General features: G+C 35.7%; 3 non-coding genes across 3 annotated transcripts; 2 read left to right on the top strand and 1 right to left on the bottom strand.

Moving 5' to 3' along the window:
• The first annotated feature begins 6,516 nt into the window (after positions 1 to 6,516).
• TRNAA-AGC (transfer RNA alanine (anticodon AGC)) lies at positions 6,517 to 6,589 on the top strand. The gene has a single exon. It is a non-coding gene; the product is annotated as a tRNA-Ala (tRNA).
• Positions 6,590 to 11,449: 4,860 nt separating this feature from the next.
• TRNAE-UUC (transfer RNA glutamic acid (anticodon UUC)) lies at positions 11,450 to 11,521 on the top strand. The gene has a single exon. It is a non-coding gene; the product is annotated as a tRNA-Glu (tRNA).
• An 8,367-nt stretch (positions 11,522 to 19,888) lies between these two features.
• Positions 19,889 to 19,961, bottom strand: TRNAF-GAA (transfer RNA phenylalanine (anticodon GAA)). Its single transcript has one exon. It is a non-coding gene; the product is annotated as a tRNA-Phe (tRNA).
• Positions 19,962 to 21,862: the final 1,901 nt, after the last annotated feature.

The following is a 21,862-nucleotide window of genomic DNA, read 5'->3' as shown; positions in this document are numbered from 1 at the left end:
TGTCCATGACTCTTGTTATTTTCTTCCACTACAAACCTTCTAGCCTCCTGCACTTTTTTGTCATTGACATCCTCAATTGAAATTATAATTGAAGTTTACGAATCGAAGAGAAAGTGGATCTGAGTTCTACACGATTTCATTAGCTTCGCTTGCCTACGGTACTTTATTTAGGATGTGCAACAATATGGTCATCTCTCAACCGTGTATAGAGAATTCCTTGATCATTTTCTTGGCGGATAACACAAATGAAATCGCTTCCCTAACCGCCCATCTTATGAGTCTATTCTTGTCTTGTTGGTTTGTGTACTATTCTATACCTCTCTCGATTGATAGAAAGACGTTCGGGAGCTGGGAGAGCCTATCGTGAGGGAACTTTCCTATTCACGGTAGGCAAAGGTAAAGCGGGAGCTGCATATGTCCACGGTGATCAAGGCAGAGCGACTCCGTCTTTAAAAGATGTTGGTTTTATCGAAACTGTTAGATCCGCTTTCATTAAAGAAAAAATAGGAGCTCTTGGTTTGGCCGATGTCAATTCGTATGGCAATGTGGACTCGACTCAAGATGAGAATTCTGCTTTTCATACTGCTGCTATGAGCCGAAAGAGCTGGTAAGCTATCTCTCTAAAAGAAAGAAAAAAGCACGTACGCATTGACCTTGTTACAAGGGGCGGGGGCCAGCCAAAGAAGGTCCGTCGGACTAGGTTAGAACCCTTGATCCGGTTCAGCTAGGTTATTCCATGCGAGAATGTATGCGTATCGGTATCCTCTTTAGAACCGGTTGCTTCCTCTTTTTATTTATACGTTTGGAGAAACCTGCTAAGCCCGCCTTTCTAATCAGGTGTGATTCAATCTTTCAGCTCAAACTTTCCTATCGTCCGACGGAAAAGGTAGGAGTACGACTACCTTTTCCTTGCCCGAGCCAAGGGATCATTCAGTTTCTACCAAAAAGTTCGCTATCTATTAGTTGCCGTAATCGAATGTATTTCTCATTTCATGTTAGCTCCTCTAAGAGCTTTCTGGTCTGTAGTAGACGAAACCTTGGACTTCTATTGAACTTATAGCATTACCTGGTGAGCTCGTTGTTGAGAGTTGGCCTTAAAGGAGATCGAGCAGCCTTTCTTTCCCTACGTGGTATGCTTTCCCGCTTATCGTGCAACTAGCCAACTAGCCAAAGAGAGAGGGAGAGGGATCATGTCAATCAATTTGTATGTGCATTTTGTCCGTCCTGTACTTGTCTGCTTAGCTTTCTTACCCAACATCTTCGGTTTCCCCTGAACCAAGAGGTCCTGCTTATCCATACCCAACAGTCACACTTTCAGCCGAAAGACTGATTTTTTTCATAAAGTCGGTTCATAGATCAAGAAAGAATGAAGCTGCTTACAGGGATGGTTATGCGATACGTCTTTTAATACTTGCCTTTTATTTAACCCTGCTATCAACCTAGCCATTCTCGCTTGTTGCTTTAAGGGGTCTCCCCACTGTTGATTACTCGGATTGGTTCTCGAGTCCCTGTGCCAAAAAGGATGAGCGAGTTTGGTTTAAGTGTTCATCGATTGGGTGGATCCATATGCTCCGAGGGGAGGGGGGGTTGAGACGAGGTGTAGCGCAGTCTAGTCAGCGCATCTGTTTTGGGTATGTTGTCCGCTAAAGGTTTTAGAAAAGGGGGTACAAATTTTCTACATAGGTCATCTGTGGTCACAATTCTTTTAAGGAAGATGCTCCCAAATAATCGGTGAACAATAGCCTTTAAAGAAGTTTCAGAGAGCAAAAAGAGGCAGAATAGAGAATAGGAGTGAGTCGTGCAAGAAAGAAGAAACTAGTAGGTTTAATTTGGGTTCGTTTGAACTAAAAAACGAACAAAAAATTTTCAAACGAACCCAAATTTAAGACTCATTAGCCCAAAGTCCATATGTGGTAAAAAAAATAAACCTTCCGTGGCCCAACCCTTATTTACAGTCCACATCCAACCATTTCTTTTTCAACCTACACGTATGCTCCAGGCCAAACTCACGTAACTAGTCAGAAGATGCGGCCCACAACTGAACGGAAGACAAGTGTCACAATCGCACTCTTGCAGTAGTGAGACTTGCAGTAGTGAGACAATGATTATGTGACATTTGTTCTAATCCAATGAACAAGTCAACCATGCAAAATTTAGACTAAACGAACAATAGCAGTGTATGCTCGAATCACGTTTAGAAGAAATATTTTAGAAAACTTGAGCGAGGAAATACGTTAAAAACAATTTCAAATAAAGCAATGTTATAAGCTAAAAGTGAAGAAACAACAACTGGTCACGTTCTCCTATAGTACATTTTGGGACATTTTAGTCCTGATGGGTGTAGATATGATTTTGAGAACTAATTATACACCCCGTATTGGCAAAACAATAATAATAAAGACCTATCTAAGATGAAACCAAGTAAAACATGTTTGGAATGAGCATGCCACCATGAACCACAAATCGTTTACAAGAATAGCTGAGACATCTAACATGCAGCCACAGGAAACATGTCTCGGCCAATCATGACCGCGACATCTGTCCTTACACAATTTGTCAATATCTCTCTCAACCGGCTCTTCATAAACTCAACGTTGTAGAATGAGGCTGACTTTAGGTCTCGCGACGCGCTTCTAGATGATCTTAGTATTGAGGAGTCTTTTCCAACCTACTAGGAGCTATTGAAAATAACTTATCGGTTTGTTAACTCTTCAAGTCTTCTCTGTTGGTGTCTTTCCTACTTTCTTCGCTTGAAACAATTTCTTCTTTGCATGACGTCATACCACCTGCTGTTACTTGATGTTTTCTTGGTCAGAATAATAACGTTTCAAGTCACTGACGGATGAAGAGAAGGGTCGACCACGATAATTTCAAAGCAGTCTTTGGTTCTTGTTGCTTTGAACTCAAAGTTGCTTTGAAATTATCGTGGTCGACCCTTCTCTTCATCCGTCTGGATGTTATTTTTGGGTGAACATGTGTTGCTTTAGTGGTTTATTTTGTCTCCCTTCTTCAGTCGTGGTGTTGACTTGGTGTCTTTGCCAAGCATTTGAGTGATTAGTGACAAGAGCCTTTAGAGGTCAAATAAACCCGACTGTGAACATGCCATTTTGCTATTTGTAGAATTCAACTAGCTCAGGCTCAGCCGCATGACATCTATTTGTGGTAGGGGACATAAAACTAATCTTGTGATTTATCTCTCTTGGTGGGGTTAAAACCCAATATCTGACCTTCTTGTTTTGGGTCGTGGTGTTCATGTAGTGGCAATAAAGTTTTTGTTGAGGTTGGCACACTTAAGCTCCCCCTTTTCAAATACAACAATGGCAGCAAGTGTAGATTCATCATGGCTAAGATTCTTTCTCAACTGTACTATCGTCATCATTTTCACCCCGCTTGGTTGATGGATGTTTGTCTGAATGATCCTTGGGTTAGATTACATTACTACTAGGCATTTTGCTAGGGGCATGTAAATGACTTTGTGTTCTAGGAGGATGTCAATCCCTAATTATTTGGGCTCTAGAATGTTGGATATGAAGGCTGACTATTTATAGTAAAAATTTGATAGAGATATATATACTAAATAATTATATATAGTAGGCGGTTACATATAGTGAAGCTATATATAATAAACTGAAATCATATGTATACCCATTAGTCAGTGCTTCCTAAATGTACATTTCTCATTCTCCATATCCCCTCTTTGCATAACAGAAGTCATTAATACAAAATCATTAGTCAATATTTCTTCTTACATTTTCTCTATCATGTTCTTTGTGTTCATTTAGATCAAGTGTGTGCGTTGTTGTGTGATTCTAATAACTGGTATCAGAGCGAGGAGAGATTCACCACGATCTGTGAAGATGGAAAGTTAAAAGACTAAAATTGAAAAGTTTGATGGATTCGATATCAGTTTCTAGAAGATGCAGATTGAAGATTATCTGTACGAAAAAGATATTCAGGAACCCATTTTGGGTGTGAAGCTGGATACCATGACCACGGAGGAGTGGAAGCTCAAGGATTGTCACGCCGTAGGGTTAATCTGGTTGACGCTGCCAGGGAACCAAAGAAAGTGCAATTGGAAATGGTCCATACAGATGTTTGGGGACCATCTCCAGTTTCTTCATTTCTAGTACAAAAATTTCATGGATTAGAGGTCTCGCCCTGTGCAACGAGAATTACTCTATGAAATAATGAGCGGAGATATTTTTCATTTTCACAATTACTGATGATGGGAGGTTTATGATTTTTTAATTTAAGAATCGTGGAGATGTAGCTCAGATGGTAGAGCGCTCGCTTCTGATGTGGAAAGTACGGAGATCAATATCTTGCATCTCCAAATGAATCGATCACTAAATATATTATTTCTTTTCAATTTTTTCTTATTTACGACATAATGAGCAGGGATGGTTTTTCATGTCACTATTATTGATGACGAGACGTTTAGGATTTTGTGACGTGAGAATCGTGGGGATGTAGCTTAAATGGTAGACCGCTTGCTTTGCATGCGAGTGGTACGGGGATAGATACCACACGTATCTCCAAAATAAAACTATCTATTATTAAATATATTATTGAAAATTATTTCTTTTCAATTTTTCCTTATTCATGACAGGTTGAGTAGCGATATTTCTTCATTTTCACTATTATTGATGATGAAAAATTTAGGGTTTTGTGATGCAAGAATTGTGGGGATGTAGCTTCGCTTAGCGTAAGAGAGGTACGACTTAGCATATGAGAGGTACGAGGATCAATACCTCGCATCTCCAAAAGAAACTATTTATTATTAATATTTTATTTCTATTCAATATTTTCTTATTTATGACATAATATGCAGAGATACTTTTTCATTTTCACAATTATTGATGAAGGGACGTTTAGGGTTTTCTGATGTAAGAATCGTAGGGATGTAGTTCAAATGGTAGAGTGTTAATTTCCCATGTGGAAAGTACGGGGATCAATACCTTCAATACCTTGCATCTCAATTGAATCGATTACTAAATATATTATTTCTTTTCAATTTTTTCTTATTTAGGACATAATGAGCTGGGTTAGTTTTTCATTTTTCACTATTACTGATGTCGAGATGTTTAGGACTTTGTAACATAATAATTGTGGGGATATAGCTTAGATGGTAAAGCACTCGCTTTGCATGCGAGAGGTATGGGGATCAATACCTTGCATCTCTATATTTTCTTCATTTTCACTATTATTGATGTGGGTAATTTAGGGTCTTATGATGTAAGAATTGTGGGGATGTAGCTTAGATGGTAGAGCTATATGTTAGAGATTTAGCATGTTTGAGGTAAAGGGATATCCCGCATTTTCAAAAGAAACTATTTGTTATTAATATTTTACTTCTATTCAACCTTTCCTTATTTATGACATAATTAGTGGAGAGATATTTTTTCATTTTCACTAGAATTCATGACGGGACATTTAGGGTTTTTTGATATAAGTATTGTGGGAATGTAGCTTAGATGGTAGATTGCTTGCTTAGCATGCAAGAGGTACGGGGATCGGATCGATACCCCATATCTCCTAAAGAAACTATTCGTTATTACTATTTTATTTCTATTCAATTTTTTCTTATTTATGACATAATGAATAGCGTTATTTTTTTATTTTCACTATTATTGATGACGAGATGTTTAGGATTTTGTGACGCAAGAATCTTGAAGATATAGCTTAGATGTAGAGCGTTTGCATCCCATGTGAGAAGTATTGGGATCAATACCATGCATCAACAAAGGAAACGATTACTAAATATATTAGTTCTTTTAAATTTTTCCTTATTAATTTAAATTTTTCCTTATTAATGACATAATGAGCGGGGATAGTTTTTCATTTCAATATCATTGATGACGGGAAGTTTAGAGTTTTTTGATGTAAAATCGTGGGATTGTAGCATGCGAGAGATACGGGGATCGATACCTCGCATCTCCAAAAGAAACTATTCGTTATTACTATTTTATTTCTATTCAATATTTCCTTGTTTATGACATAATGAGTAGCGATATTTTTCATTCTCACTATTATTCATGACGAGACGTTTGGGGTTTTGTGACGTAAAAATTGTGGAGATGTAGCTTAGATGGTAGAGCGCTCGCTTTGCATGCGAGTTGTACAGGGATTGATAACCCGCATCTCCAAAAGAAAGTATTTAATTTGTTATTATATTTTTTCATTTTCACACTTATGGATGCCCCGGCATCACCAAACCAAACTATTTGTTAATAATATTTTGATATTTTTTTTATTTTCACTATTATTGATGATGGGACATTTAGGGTTTATGATGTAAAAATCATGGGGATGTAGTTCAGATTGTTGAGTGCTCGCTTTGCATGCGAGCGGTACGGGGATCGATACCCCGCACCTCCAAAAAATAAGACTAACTATTATTAAATATATTATTTCTTTTTAATTTTTCCTTATTCATGACATGTTGGGTAGCAATATTTCTTCATTTTCACTATTATTGATGATGGGAAATTTAGGATTTTGTGATGCAAAAATTGTGGGGATGTAGCTCAGATGGTAGAGCGCTCGCTTAGCATGCGAGAGGTACGGGGATCGATACCCCGCATCTCCAAAAGAGAAATTATTTTTTTAAGTATGAGTTAATTTAACATGTTATGTATCCGTGGGTATGAGAGAAAAAGAAAAGATACTTATATAAGGATTATTATATCATTATGGCTATGCCATTTTTATAGATAAAAGAGAGTAATGTCTATGCCATTTTTATAGATAAAAGAGAGTAATGTCCCACAAGCACATATAGAGAAAGGAAAGATACTTATATAATGATTATTATATCATTATGGCTATGCCATTTTTATAGATAAAAGAGAGTAATGTCCCACAAGCACATATAGAGAGAGGACTTATTGTAAGTATAGAAAGCAATCTAGTAGTTATACTGCTACTTGTGAAGAGGGAATTTGATGAATTCCTCAAAAGATAAGAGCTTATAGGATGACGGTAGCGTCTGATGCATATGACGAAACTTCTTCACAATTGCAATATCTGACCAATTTATATTATTGTCATTTATAGCTTCTATCACAATACTATAAAATTTGGGGTCAAAGCCTATATGGGACTGAAAAGACCATTCACCACACGCTTGTTAATTAAATTATATCTACCACCTCTGAAATTTTCCATGGCAAACCTTCCAACAGCTTGCACTTCTTCATCATTGACATCCTTAATTGGAACTAGATTTTAAGGCAAATCTTCTCCACGACTCACTTTGTAACACTTTTATAGATAGATTCAACAAACTTACTTTGCTCGTGAATACTTTAGAGTTCAATATTTATAGTTGGAGAACGCTATTCAAATTGATATGGTCGAATCTTACAACAAGGTCTAATTGAGCCTCACTTTATTAGGAGATAGCCTCAAATCAAATTCTTTAGTTTGGACAATGGTTGCATTGTTTTAGTCAAACAACCAAGACTAGTGTATTACCAATAGTATAAACATTTTGTACGTGTATTTTCTTACATATTAACAATTGTATACAAATAATAATTAAATTTATGAGTAGAAGTTTGGATGAAGTTTTATTAAATAGGTACTTAAATTATATCTAAAAATATATAAGATTTTTATTTTTTATTTTTTTTATATACATTTAGGAGAACAAAACAAAGATTCAAGAAGATGTCATTCCTGCCATGTTTTAAGTTTTATTCTTTCTTATTTCTCGAAGATTAAAAAAAAAAAAAAAAGTTATCCTCTCTCAAATATGGTTCGTTATTTGATTATTTTCTCTTGAGTGAATTTTAAGTGAAACACATTCTCTACCCAAGTAATTGCAAGATGCAAGCTTCACACCAAGAGGAATCAAAGTCCCAAGTATCAACGTTCTTAAGTGTCAATTTTTATTCTCCATCTCAACATAAATTAAACTTATTTTCGTGAAAATATCTATTTATAAAAGCAAAATATCTCAGAGTCACAAAAATAAAAATGAGATAGAGATACGAGACATAAATATGATACCAAATAGATATGATAAATGTAAGGATTAGATTTGATCGAGTTATTTGGATTAGATTTTATCTAGTTATTTGAATTCGATTTGATCGAGTTATTTGGATTAGATTTTATCTAGTTATTTGAATTAGATTTGATTTAGTCATTCTTCAATTGGATGAGAGATCTCTCTCGATTCTTGTTATCTTTCCAGTTTTCTTTTTCTGTTCCTAACATTTTGGTATCAGAGTCATGCCCTAAGCTAGTTAAAACTAGAAGCAGCAGTCTTCTACGTGTGTCATAATAAAAGTATGTCGATGGAGAGTACACTTGTGCAGTCTGCTGGAGGAAGAAGTCAAGGTCGTGGAAGCTTTAGAGGCAGAGGAAGGGGACGAGGCAGACAAACCTTCAACAGGCCATAGTGGAGTGCTATAACTATCACAAGCTAGGACATTTTCAATGGGAATGTCAAAGCAATACCAGACGAGGCAGACAAACCTTCACAAGGCCATAGTGGAGTGGTATAACTATCACAAGCTAGGACATTTTCGATGGAAATGTCAAAGCAATACCAGACGAGGCAGACAAACCTTCAACAAAGCCACAGTGGAGTACTATAGCTGTCACAAGCTAGGACATTTTCAATGGGAATGTCAAAGCAAGGAGAAGGAGACAAACTATGCAGAGAGTCAAGAAGAGATGTATGGTATTATTGGAGGCTTTTGAATGAAATATGATAATTGATTCTATGTCCTCTTTTACAATTTTAGATACCTCCATATCTGATATTTGATGCGTCACGTTTCATTATGAGATCTGCCCTTGGGTCAATAAGACTTAAGCAGAGAGTTTATTTGACTAATGAATTGATTTTTTTGGGTTGTAGAGATATCCCTTACAAATCAAGACTTTGTATTATTTTGAAGACACTCATCAAGACATTTGTAAATGTGCCAGATATCTTGAAGGATATAAGACACGTAATTGAGAGAACCTAAATTTTTTTTGAAGTTTGCTTTTCTAGGATACGTCATCACCAAAGTTTGAGACAAAGACCATTGGATGGGTTTTAATAAGGCTCAAATAAATTTAAAATCCAAGAAAACGTATATGAGTTTGATATTATTTGATTTTAGGTATGGACACAACTAGCTGATTTCTTTTGATTACATTAATGAATGTATGTAGATGTTTAAAGTGTTGATCTTAATGGTTTTAGAAAATATCAACACATCATCGAAATAAACTATCGATTTTTTTAAAGGATTTAAAATATCATTCATAATCTTCTGAAATTCGGATTGAGCGTTATTTAGCCTAAGTGGCATGACGTACCTCTCATATTTTCTAAATTGGACATTAAATGCTATTTTATATTTGTCCTTTTAGGAAATTAAAATTTTCCGAAATCCCAATTTCATGTCGAATTTTATAAAAACATTTGACTCTAAATTCTTTTTATCAAATCATTTTTGTTGTTGATTGGATATCTTATTTATTCTAAAACCTTATTCAAAGGTTTGTAGTTAATTACCAGTATCAGAATTTCTGGTTTCTTTTCACAATGTTGCTAACCTAAAATGCCAGACATGACCACATGCTCTTTGAAAACCTTATCAGCTTCCTCGGCAAAATATCATCTAAAATGTCACAGTATTTAGTGTTCGATGCTTTTTGACTTAACCCTAGGGTTCTATTTAAAGTGAACTTGTGATAATTTTTGTCAAATTATATATTTGAATACCTAATACATTAAGATATAATATCTTATTTCAATAATATTAAAATGTCGTAGAATATCATAATATATGTTTAATTAATATGAATCTCATTCAAATTTCAAATATATATTTTTATTTAATGTTTATAATACACATCAATTATTTTAATATTTAACATATCAAATACGTTAATATGTTTTGATATTATACTTCAAGACTATAGGAACTTGCTCAGAGGACCTGAGAGTTACATTGGCCTACAATGCATCTCATGGACGATGCAAAACTATGGTGGCGCTTGAAGGTGAATTGTATAAAAAACTGGTCATGCACCAAAAAATCATGGGAAGACCATTGATGGAATTGAAGCAATCGACGCTCCCTGTATGGGTTTCCAATCAAAGACCTAATGTTTGATGTTGACTCTTTTGAAGAAAGAGCCACATGATCAAACAACAAAAAACGTGGTGGTATCTCTGAGAACTCTATCACACACATAAAAAAAACGTGTCGAAGAGTTAGACATTACACAGAAGATCTAGCTTTCATCAAGGAGACCTGAGTTCGATTCTCGAAAATGAAATTTTATTTTCTTATTTCGTTTATTTTATAGTTCATCTTTTGTCACCAATTATATTTAAACTTTACCTAGGTTTGAGAAACACTATAATGGATGAGTTCAATAGTATCTTAAATTCAAAAGACTTTTATGAACTTGGTTTGAGAGGCACTATAATGGTCAAGTTCAATAGTATCTTAGATTAAAAGGACTTTTATGGACTTTGAACCTTTAATAGTGTTATGTCATAGATATTTGGTTCAATTTCAACAAGTGAGGTTGAGGTCATTCAAATGGTTAATGTGATAATCCGGTCATTTTCAAGGTCTCTTTAGTTGAACGCCATCATGGCTGAGATGACTGAGATGAGCACCAGAGTGAGTTTGACAAGGAGGGTCGTAGAGAACCACACCCAAGCCAAGCTCATGTTGGGATTAACAAACTGAAAATCCAAAAACACAAACCCTTAAATGGGAACCAGGATGCTAAGGAATTAAAAAGCTTTATTTTTGACGTAGAACAATACTTGAAGGTTACAGGAACTTGCTCATAGAACCTAAGAGTTACGTTGGCCACAATGCATCTCATGGACGGTGGCGCTCGAAGGTGGATGATATAAAAAATGGGTCATGCACCATAAACTCATGGGAAGACCGTTGATGGAAAATCGACGCTCCCCTTGATGGGTTGCCAATTGAAGACCTGACGTTTGATGTTGACTCTTTTGAAGAAAAAGCCACACGATCGAATACCTCGAAATGTCGCGGTAGCCCTAAGAACTCTATCATACGACCTGAGAGTTGAGGGCTACAGAAACTTTCTCATACGACCTGAGAGTTACGTTAGCCGCAATGCATCTCATGGACAATGCAAAACTATGGTAGTTCTCGAAGGTGAATGGTATAAAAAATGGGTCATGAACCATAAACTCATGGGAAGATCGTTGATGGAATCGATGCAATCGACACTCCCCTGGATGGGTTGCCAATCAAAGACCTAACATTTTATATTGACTCTTTTGAAGAAAGAGCCACATAATCGAAAAACTGGAAACGTCACGGTAGCCTTGAGAACTCTAACACACACAGGGAAGGACGTGTCGAAGAGTTAGCCATTGAGCAAAAGATCATGCTAAAACTCTTCAGCGATCTGACAAAAGACTTCAGGACATCTACACTAAAAATTCATTGTCGTCCAGCGGTAAGGATATCTGGCTTTCACCCAGGAGACCCGGGTTCAATTCCCGGCAATGGAATATTATTTTCTTATATCATTTTATTTTACAGTTTCTATCTTAGATTAAAAAGACTTTTATGAACTTCGTACCTTTGTTAGAGTTATGTTATAGATATTTTGTTCAATTTCAAATGGTTAATGCGATAATCCAGTCGTTTTCGAGGTCTCTCTTGTTGAACGACATCATGGTTGAGATGAGCAGGTAATTCAAATGGTTAATGCGATAATCCAGTCATTTTCGAGGTCTCTCTTGTTGAACGAAGTCATGGTTGAGATGAGCAGGTGATTCAAATGGTTAATGCGATAATCCAGTCGTTTTCGAGGTCTCTCTTGTTGAACGACATCATGGTTGATGAGCACCCGAGTGAGTTTGACAAGTTGGGCTGTAAAGAACCACACCTCAAGCCAAGTTCATGTGGGCTTAACAAACTTAAAATCCAAGAACACAACCCCTTAAATGAAAACCGGGATGCTAAGGAATTAAAAAGCTTTATTTTTGACGTAGAACAATACTTGAATGTTACTTGAACTTGCTCATAGGACCTAAGAGTTACGTTGGTCGCAATGCATCTCATGGACGATGCAAAACTATGGTGGCGCTCGAAGGTGAATGGTATAAAAAATGGGTCATGCACCATAAACTCATGGGAAGACTGTTGATGGAATCAATGCAATCGACGCTCCTTCTTATACAAAATTTGGATCAACCAAGAGATAAAACTAGAATTAGATTATGGAACCTTTTTCTAAATTGAGTCACTCCACAATCAAACTTGATCAAGGCTTGATTGAATGACTAAGATGCAATCTACCACAAGAATTGCATAAAACTTAGAAATGACAAAGATATGCTCAAATTTCTACACAGGGGATCATCTCAACTTGAGAGATCAATTTCATTGATCACAAATATGCTTTTACATAATAATGTGTGGGTATTTATAGTCTCCCCACAAAAGAAGTTAGTGGCCGTGATTTAATCTCGATCCCTTTAGATCTCCACAGAAGACGAAGTCAATTTGAGCATTACAAACTTTATGAAATTAAAATAAGAAATAAAGTTTTCTAACCACTCATGAAATGATGCTTGCAACTTCATCCGCTACTTCAACCATGCAAATATTTACTTTTGAATCTCCAAATGGTCTTGACTCAAACGAATCAGCTTGTCACACATGAAATGATGATTGAACCTAGCCTATCCAATTTTGTAGATGAAGTATGAATGCTTGTTGAATCTTCTTGGCCTTGGGTTGTGTAATAGGTCCAGTTGGAACACCGTGATTCTTATCATCATCCCCCTCTTCAAAAGGATTCGTCCTCGAATCAGAAAAATCATCACCTACATCAAAAGGACTTAACTCAGCAACATTGAAAGTAGAATGTACACTGTGATTCTTATCATCATCCCCCTCTTTAGGATTCGTCCTCGAATAAGAAAAATCATCACCTACATCATAAGAACTCAACTTAGCAACATTGAAAGTAGAATGTATTGAAAATTCTAAGGGAAGATCAATTTTATTGTTCCATGCAATAAAATGAGTCATTTTACTAAATGTCTTATAGAGCATTTATAGTCAAATAAAGAATTAGGAATCCACGCTATCTACAAACGCACTCTCAATTGAGCTATCCACGCTAACATTAAAATTAAAATTCATCATTAAAATTATTTACACTAACTCATTGAAATTTTAAAAAGAAATCATCTCTAAGATAGTAAGTTATATTACTTGAATCAGGTGTGGTGAAGGTCGAATAACACCTGACCTTCAAATCTTCAATATTAAGTTCTCCCAACCAAGCTATCCCCGTTAACATTGAAAATGAAAATTCTGAAATTTTAAAAAGAAATAATCACTAAATTTAGATTAAATAGTCAAGTAGTTTTAAAAAGAAATAATCACTAATTTTAGATTGAATATTTAGGTTATGCAAGTTAGTCAACTTGAATTAGGTGCGGTGAGCGTGGATCAAACACATGACTTTCAGATCTTCAGTGATGCTCTCACGTGACTTTCAGATCTTTAGTGACGCTCTCCAAACTGAGCTATCTCCGCTAACATTAAAAATAAAAATTCATCGATTAATAAGATATTTTCACTACTTCATTGAGATTTTAAAAAGAAATAATCACTAATTTTAGATTGAATAGCGAGGTTATGCAACTTAGTCAACTTGAATTAGGTGCAGTGAACGTGGATCAAACACATGACCTAATCACTAATTTTAGATTGAATATTTAGGTTATGCAAGTTAGTCAACTTGAATTAGGTGCGGTGAACGTGGATCAAACATGTGACTTTCAGATCTTCAGTGTTGCTCTCACGTGACTTTCAGATCTTCAGTGATGCTCTCACGTGACTTTCAGATCTTCAGTGACGCTCTCCAAACTGAGCTATCCCCGCTAACATTAAAAATAAAAATTCATCGGTTAAGATATTTTCACTACTTCATTGAGATTTTAAAAAGAAATAATCACTAATTTTAGATTGAATAGCCAGGTTATGCAACTTAAGTCAACTTGAATCAGGTGAAGGGAACGTGGATCAAACACGTGACCTTGAGATCTTCAGTGACGCTCTCCCAACTAAGCTATCCCGGCTAACATTAAAAATGAAAACTCATTAGTAAAGTATTTAGCTAATTCATTGATATTTTAAAAGGAAATAATCACTAATTTTAAATTGAATAGTCACGAGTGAAGTTATGTGACTTGAATCAGGTGCGATGAAGGTGGATCGAACACGTGACCTTCACATTTCCAGTCTGACGCTCTTAAAACTAAGTTATCTTCGCTAATATTTGAAAAAAAAAAATCATAAGTAAAGGTATTTCCGCTAATTCATTATATTTTAAAAAGAAATAATCACTAATTTTAGATTGAATAAAGTTATGCAACTTAATGAACTTATTCAACGTAAACCAAGTGCGGTGAATGTGGATTAAACATGTAACCTTCAGATATTCAGTCCGAACTAAGCTATCCCCACTAACATTAAAAATCAAAATTTATGTGTAAAGGTATTTCCGCTAATTCATTATTCGTTGAAATTTTAAAAATAAATAATAACTAGTTTATTTTTTATGCAACGTAAACCAAGTGCGGTGAACGTGGATTAACATTAAGAGGATATTTTGGAGATATATTTTAATAATAAGTTAGAATATATCTCATATATTTAGGAAGTTGTTAGTATAGATTTGATTGACCGTATATTTTATTTATTTACAAGATTTAGTTAGTTATATATTCTTTTTCTATTTTTAGGTATTAGTTGATAGTTTGTATCCTATTTAAACGTGGTAAACCTGAATGAAGATCATACTTTCGATCCCAATTCTATTTCTATTTCTCATTCTTAACATGGTATCAGAGCACCGATCTTGGTGTTCTTAAATATCAAAATTTCCTTCATGGCGGAATCAGCCAAATCCAGCTCAAATTTTTGGATGTTGATTTAACACATCCTTACTATATTCATCACTCTGATCAGCCAGGATATTCACTTGTTCCAATCAAATTAAATGGAGCAAATTACCAATCCTGGAGTAAATCAGTTATGCATGCTCTTATTGGCAAGAAGAAAATTGGCTTCATTGATGGCACAATTGAGGAACCGTCCCAAGATGCAAATTCAACCGAATTCGAACTATGGAATTAGTGCAACAGTATGATAATATCTTGGTTAACTCATTCCGTTGAAGCAGATATTGCTAAAGGCATTATTCATGCCAAGACAGCTCATCAAGTGTGGGTTGATCTTCACGATCAAATCTCACAAAAGAATGCTCCAACAATTTTTCAAATACAAAACTCGATAGCAACGATGTCACAAGGAACCATGGCACTGTCAACATATTTCACCAATCTCAAAGCACTCTGGGATGAGCTGGAAGCGTACCGCACACCATTTACCTGTAATCAACGTCAAATATATATTGATCAACGCGAAGAAGACAAGTTGATGCAATTGCTCATGGGGCTCATTGAGTCTTATAAAACGGTGAGATCTAACATATTGATGATGTCTCCATTACCTAATGTGAGGCAAGCCTATTCATTACTTGTACAAGAAGAGATGCAGCGTCAGGTAACTTCTGAACCTACTGAGAATTTCTCGATTGCATCAGCAGTGCAGAAGAAAACAATATATTCAAAATTCGCCAAGGACAAATCGTGTGAACACTGTAATAAAAGTGGTCATACAATCAATGAGTGTCAAATTCTTAAGTTTCACTGTAAGTTTTATGATAGAAGGGGCCATACAGAAGATCGGTGTCGACAGAAAAATAATTCTGGAAGGACAAGACAAGTCAATCAACACAATAATCGTGGATATCGATCATCTGCAAATATGGCCGATGTTTCACAGTTGAATACAGAAGAACAGTCACCTAATTCCATTCCAAATTTTTCTTCTGAGCAATTACGACAGATAGCACAAGCCTTATCTGCAATCAATCATCGCCCTTTTGGTAATTCTGACAATCACATCAATGTTGCAGGTTTGTTTCCCATATCTACATTATCTATTAACTCTGCGAGTTCTAATTCATGGATTCTCGATAGTGGAGCTACGGATCATATAGTATCAAAATCTTCTGTTATGACTGAACCAAAGGCTGCCATCATGTCTACAATAAATTTGCCTAATGGAGAGACAGCACGTGTGTCACATACGGGCAATATTTCCCTTAGCCCTAACCTTAAATTAAACAACGTTTTATGTGTGCCTTCATTCAATTTAAACCTAATGTCGATCAGCAAACTTACCAATAACTTGAATTGTTATGTCACCTTCTATCCTGATTCTTGTGTTATGCAGGACTTGGCTACGGGGAAGATGATTGGCTCGAGTAAACAATTTGGAGGTCTCTATCATATTTCTTCATCTCCAATCAAATCTTCAGCTCATCAAGTATCTCAGTCATCTGATTTGTGGCATTTACGCCTAGGTCATCCTTCTTTTTCTCGTTTTAAATTTCTAGCTGATCAATTGCATCTTAATGATGCGAGTTATTCTCATAATTGTAGTATCTGCCCGTTAGCAAAACAAACTAGGTTGTCTTTCCCAAGAAGTTCAATAACAACCCATTCTGCCTTTGATCTGATACATTGTGATGTTTGGGGACCACATAAAATTTACTACCCATTCTGGTTTGCATTTTTTTCTCACTATTGTTGATGATTTTACTCGATGTACTTGGGTTTTTCTAATGCAACATAAGTCAGAAGTACATCATTTGTTAATGAATTTTGTTAAATTCGTTCAAACTCAATTTCATACTACTATCAAGATAGTTCGATCAGACAATGGGACTGAGTTCCTATCTTTGCAACCATTCTTTACTTCTTGTGGTATTGAATTTCAGCGCACTTGTGTCTATACTCCACAACAAAATGGAGTCGTAGAACGTAAGCATCGCCATATCCTAAATGTAGCTGGGTCTCTTCTTTTTCAGTCACAGGTTCCACTTAATTTTTTGGGAGAGTGCATTTTAACGGCTGTTTATCTTATAAATAGAACGCCATCACCATTGTTATCTAACAAGACACCCTTTGAAACACTCTACAAATGACCACCTACCTTTCATCATCTTAAAGTTTTTGGTTGTAAATGTTATGCAACTAGAGTACATCTTAAGCAAAAATTTGAACCTCGGGCAATTCCTTGTGTTTTCGTAGGATATCCTTGTGGTCATAAAGGTTACAAGTTGTATGACATGCAATCTCACAAATTCTTTATCAGCCGTGATGTTAAATTTTGTGAAGATGATTTTCCTTTTTCATCAGCTTCACAAACTTCGACATTAGCTCCTTCGACTCCTGTTGTACCACTTCATGATCCATCCTACTCAAACATCCATCCTCCACCTTCTATTTCTTCACCTCCTATTCCTCCTTCACCTCCTATCCCTTCACCTACTACTTCGTCGTCTCCTCCACCATCTTCAGATTCGCCCACTAATTCCAATCCTATCCCACCTGATATATCAGCTCCACTCCGACGTTCTACTCGTACTAAACAACCTCCAGCTTGGCGTAAGGATTATGAGATGTCTTCTGGAGCCAATCATTTAACCTCTAGCTCAAGTCTCGGCACTGGCACCAGGTATCCCCTTCATCATTACCTTTCATTCTCTCATTTTTCTCTACTCAACGTGCTTTTCTAGCTCTTATTACATCCCAGACAAAACCTAAAATCTATGACGAGGCAGTTGGCGACCCGTTATGGCAGCAGGCTATGAATGATGAAATTGCAGCTTTGGAACGTAATCATACATGGTCTCTCGTTCCTCTACCACCTGGTCATATAGCTATTGGTTGTCGTTTTGTGTACAAAATTAAATACAACTCTGATGGTTCTGTTGAACGTTATAAAGCTCGACTTGTAGCAAAGGGATACACTCAGGTTGAAGGTATTGATTACACAAAAACATTTTCCCCTACAACGAAACTTACTACACTTCGTTGCTAGGCATTGAATTTTCTCGATCTAGAAAAGGAATTTTTATGTCTCAAAGGAAGTATGCTCTAGACATTCTTCAAGACACAGGTCTTACAGGAGCACGTCCAGTAAAATTTCCTATGGAGCAAAATCTGAAACTTTCTTTAACTAAAGGAGAGAAGTTGAATGATCCAAGTAAATACAGACGGTTGATTGGCAGATTAATATATTTGACCGTTACTAGGCCTGACATAGCTTATTCAGTTCGTATGCTTAGCCAATTTATGCATGAACCAAGAAAACCACATTGGGAGGCAGCTCTTCGAGTTCTAAGGTACATCAAAGGCACTCCTGGTCAAGGACTCTTACTGCCATCTGGAAACAATTTAAGATTACAAGCATATTGCGATTCTAACTAGGGTGGTTGTCAAACTTCCAGACGGTCTATTTCTGGGTTCTGCATTTTCCTCGGAAATTCAATTATTTCTTGGAAGTCTAAAAAGCAGACTAATGTGTCCAGATCATCAGCAGAAGCCGAGTATAGAGCTATGGCAAATACTTGTTTAGAGTTAACTTGGTTAAGATACATTCTTCAAGACTTGAATGTTCCACTGTCCGAACCAGCATTATTATATTGTGATAATCAAGCAGCATTACATATAGCAGCCAATCCAGTTTTTCACGAACGTACGAAACACATTGAAATAGATTGTCATATAGTTCGAGAAAAGTTACAATCTGGAATCATCAAACCGTGTTATGTTTTGACCAAAATGCAATTGGCAGATGTTTTTACTAAAGCTTTGGGAATACAGCAGTTTGACTTTTTGAAGGACAAGTTGGGTGTGATCGACATACACTCTCCAACTTGAGGGGGAGTATTAAGAGGATATTTTGAAGATATATTTTAATAATTAGTTAGAATATATCTGAGATATTTAGGAGTTGTTAGTATAGATTTGATTGACCGTATATTTTATTTATTTACAAGATTTAGTTAGTTATATATTCTTTTTCTATTTTTAGGTATTAGTTAATAGTTTTTATCCTATTTAAACGTGCTAAATGTGAATCAGATCATACTTTCGATCCCAATTCTATTTCTATTTCACATTCTTAACAATTAAACATGTAACCTTCAGATATTCAGTCCGAACTAAGCTATCCCCGCTAACATTAAAAATCAAAATTCATGTGTAAAGGTATTTCTGCTAATTCATTATTCATTGAAATTTTAAAAATAAATAATAACTAGTTTATTTTTTATTGAATAGTCAGCTTATGCAAATGGAAACAGGTGCGGTGAACGTGGAGATTAAACATGCGACCTTCAAATCTTTAGTTTGACACTCTCCCAACTGAGCTATCCCCGCTAACATTAAAAATAAAAATGCATAAAACTATAAGGTGCGATGAATGCAGGTTGAACATAATACCTTCCAATATTCAATTTGATGCTCTCCCAACTAAGCCATCCTAGATAACATAAAAAATAAATAATCACATGTTTTAGATTGAATAGTAAAGTTATGCAACTTAGTCAACTTATGCCAGTTGGATAAAAAACGTGACAGATCTTATGCTAATTCATTGAGATTTTAAAAAGAAATAATCGATCTTCTGCTAATTCATTGGGATTGAGATTTTAAAAAGAAATAATCGCTAATGTAGTGAACCTGGATCAAACGTTACCTTTAAATCTTCCTTCTACTAATTAATTGAGATTGAGATTTTAAAAAGAAATAATTGCTAATGCAGTGAACATGGATCAAACGTTACCTTTAAATCTTCAATATGACCCTCTCCTTGAGCTATCCACGCTAATATTAAAATTGAAAATTCATAAGGTATTTCCACTAATTCATTATATTTTAAACATAAATAATCACTAATTTTAGAAAGAATAGTCAAATTATGCAACATGAACAAAGTGCGGTGAACGTGGATCGAACACGTGACCTTCAGATCTTCAGTCTGACGCTCTCCCAACTGAGCTATCCCCACAATCATTGGAAATGAAAATTCACCATTAAAGGTATTTTCGCTGATTCATTGAGATTTTAAAAAGAAATAATGACTAATTTTTTATTGAATAGTCGGTTATGCAAAAAGAAACAGGTGCGGTGAACGTGGAGATCGAACACGTGACCTTCAAATCTTAAATCTGACGCTCTCCAAACTGAGCTATCCCCACTAACATTAAAAATGAAAGTTTTTAAGTTTTAAGTAAAGGTATTTCCACTAATTAATTCAAATGTTAGAAAGAAATAATTACTAATTTTAGATTGAACTAACATTAAAAATGAAAGTTTTTAAGTTTTAAGTAAAGGTATTTCCACTAATTAATTCAAATGTTAGAAAGAAATAATTACTAATTTTAGATTGAATAATCAAATTATGCACCGTGAACCATGAGTGGTGAACATAGATCGAACACAAGACCTTCAGATCTTCAATCTAACGCTATCTCAACTGAGCTATTCACACTAACATTAAAAATGAAAATTCATCAGTAAAGGTATTTTCGCTAATTCATTGATATTTTAAATAGAAATAATCACTAATTTTTAATAAGATATTCAAGTTATCCAACTTGTATAAGGTGCGGTGAACTAGAACACGTTAGGTATTTCCGATAATTCATTGAGATTTCAGAAAGGAATAATGACTAATTTTAGATTGAATAGTCGGGTTATGCAACTAGAATTAGGTGCGGTGAACGTGGAGATCAAACACGTGACCTTCAAATCTTCAGTCTGACGCTCTCCCAACAGAGTTATCCGTGCTAATATTAAAAATGAAAATTCATAAGTAAAGGTATTTTCGCTAATTCATTATATTTAAAAAAGAAATATCACTAATTTTAGATTGAATGAGCAAGTTATGTTTTTAGATTGTATAGCCTGGTAATAAACTTGTATTAGGTGCGTTGAACGTGGATAAAACACGTGTGACCTTCAAATCTTCAATCTAACAATCTCCCAACTGAGCTACTCTTGCTAACATTAAAAATGAATATTTATCCGTAAAGGTATTGGGTACGCTTCTGGAAATTCAACAAAAGGTAATAGTATTAGACCGAGATGCCAGATTTAAATCTCGCTTCTGGAAAATTCAACTAAGGCATTGGGTACGCAGTTATAGTACGACATTCCACCCATAAACAGATGGTCAAACAGAAGTGCTCAAGCAAATATTGGAAGACATGTTGAGGGTATATGTGATGGATTTTGCAGGAAGCTCGGATAAGTACCTACCCCTTGTGAAATTCACTTATAATAATACGTGCCAAGCCACCATACAAATGGCCACATACGAGGTTCTCTATGGACGAAGATTTCGATCCGTTATCTTTTGGGAAGAAGGGGGGCAAACGACAACTATTGGGCCACAGTTGGTGCAAAGTACCAACGCCGCAGTCCAGAAGATTAAAGCTAGGATACAAACCGCACAAAGCCGAGAGAAAAGCTATGCAGACCTAAGGCGCAAGGACATGGAATTGTAGGTAGGGGATCATATATTCCTAAAGGTAGCACCCCATGAGAGGGGTGCTTAGGTAGGGTAAAAAGGGGAAGCTAAGCCCTAGGTTTAATCGTCCCTTTGAGATATTAGAAAGGATTGGATCTGTGGCCTATAGAATCGGGCAATGCCCAAACTTGTCTGCAGTACATAATATCTTTCATGTATCCATACTACGGAAGTATACCCTAGATCGTTTGCACGTACTAGCTCATGAAACTCTCTTCTTGAGAGATGACCCAACGTATAAAGAAGACCCGATTCAAATAATAGACAAGAAAGTCAAATGATTGAGAAACAAGGAAATCTCTCTTGTTAAGGTCCTATGGAAGAATCATAGAGTAAAAGAAACCACTTGGGAAACAGAAGGCAAATAAGAACCTTGT

This window comes from Cucurbita pepo, chromosome 10, assembly GCF_057944985.1.
Source record: "Cucurbita pepo subsp. pepo isolate OVF chromosome 10, ASM5794498v1, whole genome shotgun sequence".
Taxonomy (NCBI): Eukaryota; Viridiplantae; Streptophyta; class Magnoliopsida; order Cucurbitales; family Cucurbitaceae; genus Cucurbita; species Cucurbita pepo.
This window is presented reverse-complemented; position numbering and strand designations above follow the sequence as displayed.